Genomic DNA, 7360 nt, shown 5'->3' on the forward strand with positions numbered 1-7360 from the left:
TATTCTCTAGGTCCAATTCTTTCTTGTACTTATTATTTAAACTCCATGAATGCTATGTTTGACACTATTCTGCATGATAAGAATTAAGAGACAGCAATATACTTGTGTCATTATTATCAGAGTAAATTTCAGTCATTACTAAATCAATCCAAAGAACTTTAAACAAAGAAAATCCAGAGATGAATTTTCTAAAAGAGATATTTTAATCTGTGAAATATATGAGCAAGTTAAATTAAGAAATGTAGAAGAGTTCCTTAAATATTCTTTGTTATACGTATTTTGGAATGTGTCTACTGATAAGAGATTACAAAAACTAAGACTACCTTTGAGACAGCAGATAAAGCAGCTTATGTTCTGCAGGGCAGGATTCTATGTTGGCACATTTATCATTCTTACTAGGTGATAGCAAAGCTGACTCAATTAACACGGTGGTGATTCAAGTGCAGTTAGCATACCACTGGAGGTTCACACGATTTTTAGCTGATGACACACAGATACAACTTTTTAAAAAACAAATCTGTGATTCCATGATATTAATGCTTAGGCTAGGTTAAAGCAGGTATCACAATAAAAGGGATATTAGTCAACTTAAAATTATTTTTAAAACAATAGCCCTGTTGGTATTATGATATTGCAAAAATTGTGAAGACAGTGAGTGAAAGACTGAAACATTGGGTTAAAAGAATAAGGAAGGGTACAAAGTACATTGTATGCCATTAGTAAGGAGTTGTTAATTTGATGAGATTTGGAAAGGGAATTGTGAATCAGGACAATGATTCAAGGACAGATGATATTAAAGAAAAGGGGCTAGTACTTAGCTGTGGTTTCATCATATACAAAGATAGGTAATACTTATGTCAATCAGTGGTCAACTCATTGAGTATCTCAGTCTGTTACATGTCTGTCTTCACGTACGTTATCTACTTGAGAAAGAAAAGTACAAGAAGATGGCGACTATATATTGCGTGCCCTACCTCCTTTAGTATTTGGCAGAGCATATATGTATATGGATATTTAATAAATATTTTAATATTAATGAAAAGAGCAGTATATATGATTGCTTTCAGAAACAACTTTTTCTTGAAGAATAATATGGATATGGAAAAAACATATGATATATCATAACTACAGAGTTCAATGAATTTTCACAAATGGAAAAAAAACATAAAACATCACTTATCTTTTGTTTTTAAACTATCTGCATTGCGTAAACTTATTTGTTTACTTTTACCTGAATAAAACAGAACACTTGACTACTCATCAGGATTATTTCATGTCATGTCACATCTTATATCTTCGTAACTGTCGATGCTTTTAATTTTTAAAACCTACATGTGAAATGACTGAGTTTATATTTTGTATTATTTTTTCTTCTCCCTCAATATGGGGGTTGGAAATTACCCTTAGAGTATTATCTCTGGAGTGCCATTTAGAATTCTATTTGTTAATATTTTAAACACCTTGAATTCCAACAGCAATGGCTTTTATTCCTTTTATTTTTTCCTGGGCAGCCCTGTCTCCTTTTGTTCAATTAGAAGTCAACATATGCCAATAATATTCTGGGTATATTTTAAGTAAGTTGCCAAGCTCTAACTTATTAACAATTATGACTTTCTTCTGGCCATTTCTATTCTATGACAATATTTAAACAACTGTGAAACAGTGATAATGAATTTACTGAATCTAATCTTCCTCCTGTGATTCTTGGGTTCTGGACACCTGATTAATTTGAAAATCATAATTTGGTAGCTTTATTTTTTTTTTTAATCCACTGTTTATTTGGAACATTTATCTATAAATCTCTTTGCCATTGCCAGCTATTACAAATCAAAATAATAATAATAATTGTGAGGTATAAGAATAAAATAATTAAAACTATGAACATAGTTCCCATGAAAATTTGGTTTCTTGAATATTGAAATTTTCAAAAAATCTATTTTATGTAATGGTTGTGTGCAACATCAGAGGGGTAGTGGATGGGGGGAAGGGGGTTGTCATTGTGTGAGGGATATAAATGATAAATGTCTAACTATTACATTGTTTTGTGCAACTAATAAAAAAAGTTTAAAAAATCTATTTTATACTTAGTTTTTAAAATAATCTAATGTTTTAATGACTTTGGTAGTCATTAAGATTCTTAGAATTATGATTCTTAGAGTCTTAGAATTATGATTAAGATTCTGAGAGTCTTAGTATTAGGTTCTAATATTCCCTACTTCTAGAAGTCAATGGAAAGTATGTGTTTTAAAGAAAAAAGTTAATGAAAATAGACCAATACTTTGACATATACTGGAGAAAATAATAAAGAATATTGATTTGTAGTTTTCTTTTTCTTGCTTTATTGCATTGGCTAGAACCCCTAGTACAATTAAAAAAAAAAAAAAGTCTGGTGAGAGTGGATAGCCTTGCTTTGTTTCTGAACTTAGGGAAAAAACATTTACGTATTCACCATTAAGTATTATATTAGCTGTATATTTTATGTAGATGTTCTTTATCTGGTTGAGAAAGTTCTCTTTTATTTCTAATTTGCTGAGAGTTTATTTGTAATCTGAAATGGATGTTGGATTTTATTTTTAAAATTTTTGTACACATTGATACACTATCATACAGTTTTTTAGTCTGTTAATATGGTAAATTACATTGGTTTATTACATTAATTATAATTTAAAGGATATCTTAATTTATACTTCAATTATGCTCAACCATAGCTTCATTTTAAGTGCTCAAAATCCCCATATGGACAGTGGCCACTGTGCTAGGCAGTGCAGTTCTCCATGTCCTTAGCTACTTGTTCTACTACTCTACAGCAATCACCTGAAAAGCACCTCAACCAGATTCCCTCCAATCAGAGAGAAAAAAACACACAATTTAAAACTTAACATCTATGTGAATTAGATACTACTTTTTCTAAGTGACAGATTATAAAACTGAGATCCAAAAATGTTGGTGTCACACACATGCCTGTGAAAGAAAAGGAGAAAGACAACCCAGAGTACAAGTGCTGTTTTCATTACATAATCTGCTATTCCGTAGTTATAGGAGGAAAACAAAAACCCCCAAATGAGTTCTTTATTATAGACCAAGATCTGAGGAGACAGTAAATAACCTAGTAAGAAGTAGAAACTCTTTTTAAAAGGCAGAGGCAAAAATAAATAAATAAATAAAAATAAAAAGCAGAGGCAAGCAGAATTGAAATGCACAAAATTCCTTCTTGGGCCAAAACCGGGCCTGGAGCTTTGGACTGCGTTAGGGTCTTGTGAGATGAGGTTAGAAGAGAAGTGGGGTCAGGAGTGACCTGTACCTTATGGGGATGGAAATACTCAGGAATCAAGGTGTATGTTTTGGCCAAGGAAACAAAGGTAGTATAGAACTGTCAAATCCAGGGACAAAAAGAATAGGGTCTGAAATAAATGATCATCAAAAGTGATTAGACCACTTAAGCAACATGACTTATGATGTAGAAACAAGATTGTTGCCCAAAAGCAAAAGTACACAAAGGGTAAACAAGCCTTTCACAAGGATCCTGCCCCTATGAGGGAGACATTCAGGGGTACATTCATTGAGATGCATAAAGCTCCTAGACTTCATCGCACATCTGCTGGGATTATTAAACAGGAAACAGAAAAAAGTGTTTGTAGACCTGGAAACGCCCTAAACACACCACAAAGATAATTGTGGCTTCTTCCCACCCACTTGATTTTAACTTCATTGTGTGGCTAGGGCTAATTCACTCCCATCGGAAAACCTAGTCCCATAGCCGGACCAGGGACCAGTCTTGTTCTTTGTTATGAGGAACTGAAGGAACTCTTAATTCAATAGCTCAAGGGATACCTTAGCTGGTAGGCTGGCTTTGCTTTGTTCTTCCAGGACTTGAGTTATTCTACTTTACTCTTACTATTAAAGATAACTCCCACATTCAAAAGACCTGAATCTCATGCCTTGCTGTCATACCTGCCTTGTTTTGACTGCCTGCCTGTGTAAACAGCTCTCAGCAGTGCCTTCCTTCACTCAGATGCTTGTCTCTGTTCATGACGGGAAGAGTGTTCATATTTGAATTTTGGTTTTTCGTATAATTTTAAGACTGTTCATATTTTAAATTTCATTTTGTATCAGTTTTAGTATGTTGATTTTTTATAAAATAATTTCCTTTTGATCTAAACTGTCATATTTTATTGACATGCAGTTATTGATAGTATTTTATTATCTTTGTAATGCCTATAGAATCTATAGTAATGTCCACTTTTTGTTATTGATAATTTTTGCTTTTCTCATTTTGGTTATTGGTCTTGCTAGGAATTTATCCATTTTATTAATCTTTCCATAGAAACAACTTTTGGTTTTGTTAATTTTTTTCATTTGCATGTCCATATTTCAATTTATTGTTTTCTGCTCTTTATTTCTTTTCTTCTTCCTTTTTGGATTTAATTTGCTGTTTCTAAATAGGTTATTGGTATGGAAACTTAAATAATTGACTTTCAACTTTTTATTTTAATATTGCACCTAAAGCTATTTTCGCTCTAAGCACTATTTTAGCTGTATTCCACAATTTAAAAAATACTTTTGTTATATGCAATTCAAAATATTTTAAGATTTCCACTGTGTTTTCTTCTTTCATCTATGAGGTTTCTTTTCTTCTTCTTTTTTTTTTAAGTACTTTGCTTAATTTCCCAAACTTGGGGATTTTAAAATCACCTTTCTGTTTTTGATTTTCAGTTTAATTTCATTATAGTCAGAGAAAATACTTTGGATTACAAAGTCAACCCTTTACAATTTGTGAAGTCTTGCTTTATGGCCCTGCATATTGTCTATTTTGGTAAATGTTCTATGTGTCCTTGAGAAGAATATGTTAAATAGGTCAACTTAATAAATTATGATGTACAAGTCTTCTATATACTAATTTTTCGTCTGCTTGTTTTATCTGCTACTAAGAGATGTGGGTTGAAATCTCCAACTATCTTTGTTGATTTATCTGTCTCTCTATTAGTTTTTGTTTCGTGTATTTTTTGAAGCTGTGTTAAATATGTGCCTAAGATAACACAGCTAGTAAATGATAAAGCTGAGAATTAAACTCAGGTCTGACTGGAAAGTATTCAAGTATAGTACTTTATAGTACTATATCTAATATTAAAATGATGTAAAAATTATAGAACTTTTAAAAACAAAAAACTGATTTCAAAAAATGTTAACTTAATTTATTAATTTGGATCATTCTTAGGGTAGAAAGAAATGAAAAACCAGTTACAGAAATTCTTTCTAAACTTTTTCTACCTCCTCAATCTTCTACGGAAAGTAATTTTGATAGAAGCTCTAAAGTCACTTTCCCATTTCTCTTCATTTACACTGAAATCTCACAATGGAATGTAAAGCAATTCTTAAACAAAAGACTGTTAAAATGACATTTATATGGAGAGTGGCTCCCTGTCCAGGAGCTTAACTTTCTCCTCAAAATAGTTTAATGAACCACAAAGGCAAGTCAGCACATATCAAGAATCATCACTATTTTCTTTCCTTTCTTTCCTTCCTTCCTTCCTTCCTTCCTTCCTTCCTTCCTTCCTTCCTTCCTTCCTTCCTTTTCCTTCCTTCTTTCCTTCCTTCTTCCCTCCCTCTTTCCCTCCCTCCCTCTTTTCTTTCTTTCTATCTATCTTTCTTTCTTATCTTGGAAAGCATCAACAGCCTTTCGATTCTGTTCTCTCTGTGTAGTATACGTGTCATATCCTACTGTGCTTCCATCTGTTCTATTTCAATAAAACCTCAGGGATAGGGAAACATTCAAGGGCTCAAAAACAATATGCTGGTAGGATTTTTTTTTCTATTTTGTTAATAAACACAACAGGGAAAGAAAAACAGAGAAAAAATGCTGACTCATCTTTGTAATTCCTTGAATAGAGAAATGTTTAGTGTGATAATTTTAAAATTGAAATATGATTATACTTTATGTTTTGAGGACTTGAATCACAAAAGGGATTGGAATGTGAAAGGGGGAAAGAATATTGGAGAGGTGTTCTGACTACCTTCCATCCTCAGAAAAAAGATGGTCCTGGACTGAAAACAGGACACAGGTCATGAAGAGTTGCAGGACTTGTCAAAGGAACCCTTGCCTCCAAATGAACAGGCTAACAAGAAAACGAGAAGTTCATTACTAAACTGGGCTTTGAAAAGTTTCATTCCTTAGCAGGCTTTGGATGCTTCAAGATCTTCTGGCAAATACTAAATTCTGTACAACAAATTCCTTCTTGATTTCCCTTTGAAGGAAGTTATCTTGAGATAAGATTAGAATGGGTCATCTGGTGATATCTTCTATTAGAAGAAAAGAAAGAAATATACCATTCCAAGACTAAAGAATTTAACCTTTTTATTATAAAAGTGAAAGACCTAGTTTATTTTTCAAGTGCAACAGTGACATCCAGTGGACAAAATATTTCAGTAATTTACCAACTAGGTGAACTAAACATTTTCTATTTCTGACATTAAGAAAAAATATACTTAAAAAAATATGTCCCTTCATAAATGGTTCTCTCCTAAATAAAGGTCAGTGGCCACTAACAGAAAGTTTCCCATGCTTAAGGCTCTCAGTGACATATGTGACTGGGTCTTGGGCCCCACAGAGAGTTGTTCAGCAGGATATTAGGTAATATCCGGCATCCACAGAACTCATCTGGGCATGGGAACAAGACCTGTTCCTAGCCACCCTTCCTCCTTCCATCAGAACTCTGATGAGGTGTTCCGATAGAGCCACACTTCGGGGGAGGCTCTGATCATACTCCTTAAAAGTACCTGAAGATAGTAGTGGAATAATATCTCTTAGAGGCCAGGGTTGGAGTCCAGAATGGGAGAAGAGGAGTAAAGTAAGATTTCTAGGTACAATGTGTATACAAGAAGTTTCTTAATTCTATATTTTAATATACTAACCTAGAGCAAATATAACTAAGTAACTAACTGAATAAATAAATAAATAAAGCAAGCCATGGATAAACTCTAAATTGTTCTTTGTCTCTTTCAAGTTTAGTCTTGCTAGAAAGTCCTAGAGAATTGCCCTGCCCTTCTCCAGAAGACATGACTGGTTCTAGTGTATAACAGGACACCTGATTCTGATGACTAAAACAAGCCCCCACTGCTCAGTGTCTCCTGCAAGCAAGCACTGTGATACACGTCACCTACATTAATTCACACCCTATTTAACACACAGCCGTGTGTCTAGGCACTGTGGAATCTACTTTTATAAAAAAAGAAAAATGAGGCTCCAAACAAGGCACGTAACTTAAGGAGCAGAATCAGAAATCAAACATCTCAGTTATTTCAATTCTAAAGCCCATTATACTTTCAGTATATATATTGCCTCCTGCCACATAACTGGAAGAAA

The sequence above is a fragment of the Rhinolophus sinicus genome, linkage group LG03 (assembly GCF_036562045.2).
Source record: "Rhinolophus sinicus isolate RSC01 linkage group LG03, ASM3656204v1, whole genome shotgun sequence".
In the NCBI taxonomy this organism is placed as follows: Eukaryota; Metazoa; Chordata; class Mammalia; order Chiroptera; family Rhinolophidae; genus Rhinolophus; species Rhinolophus sinicus.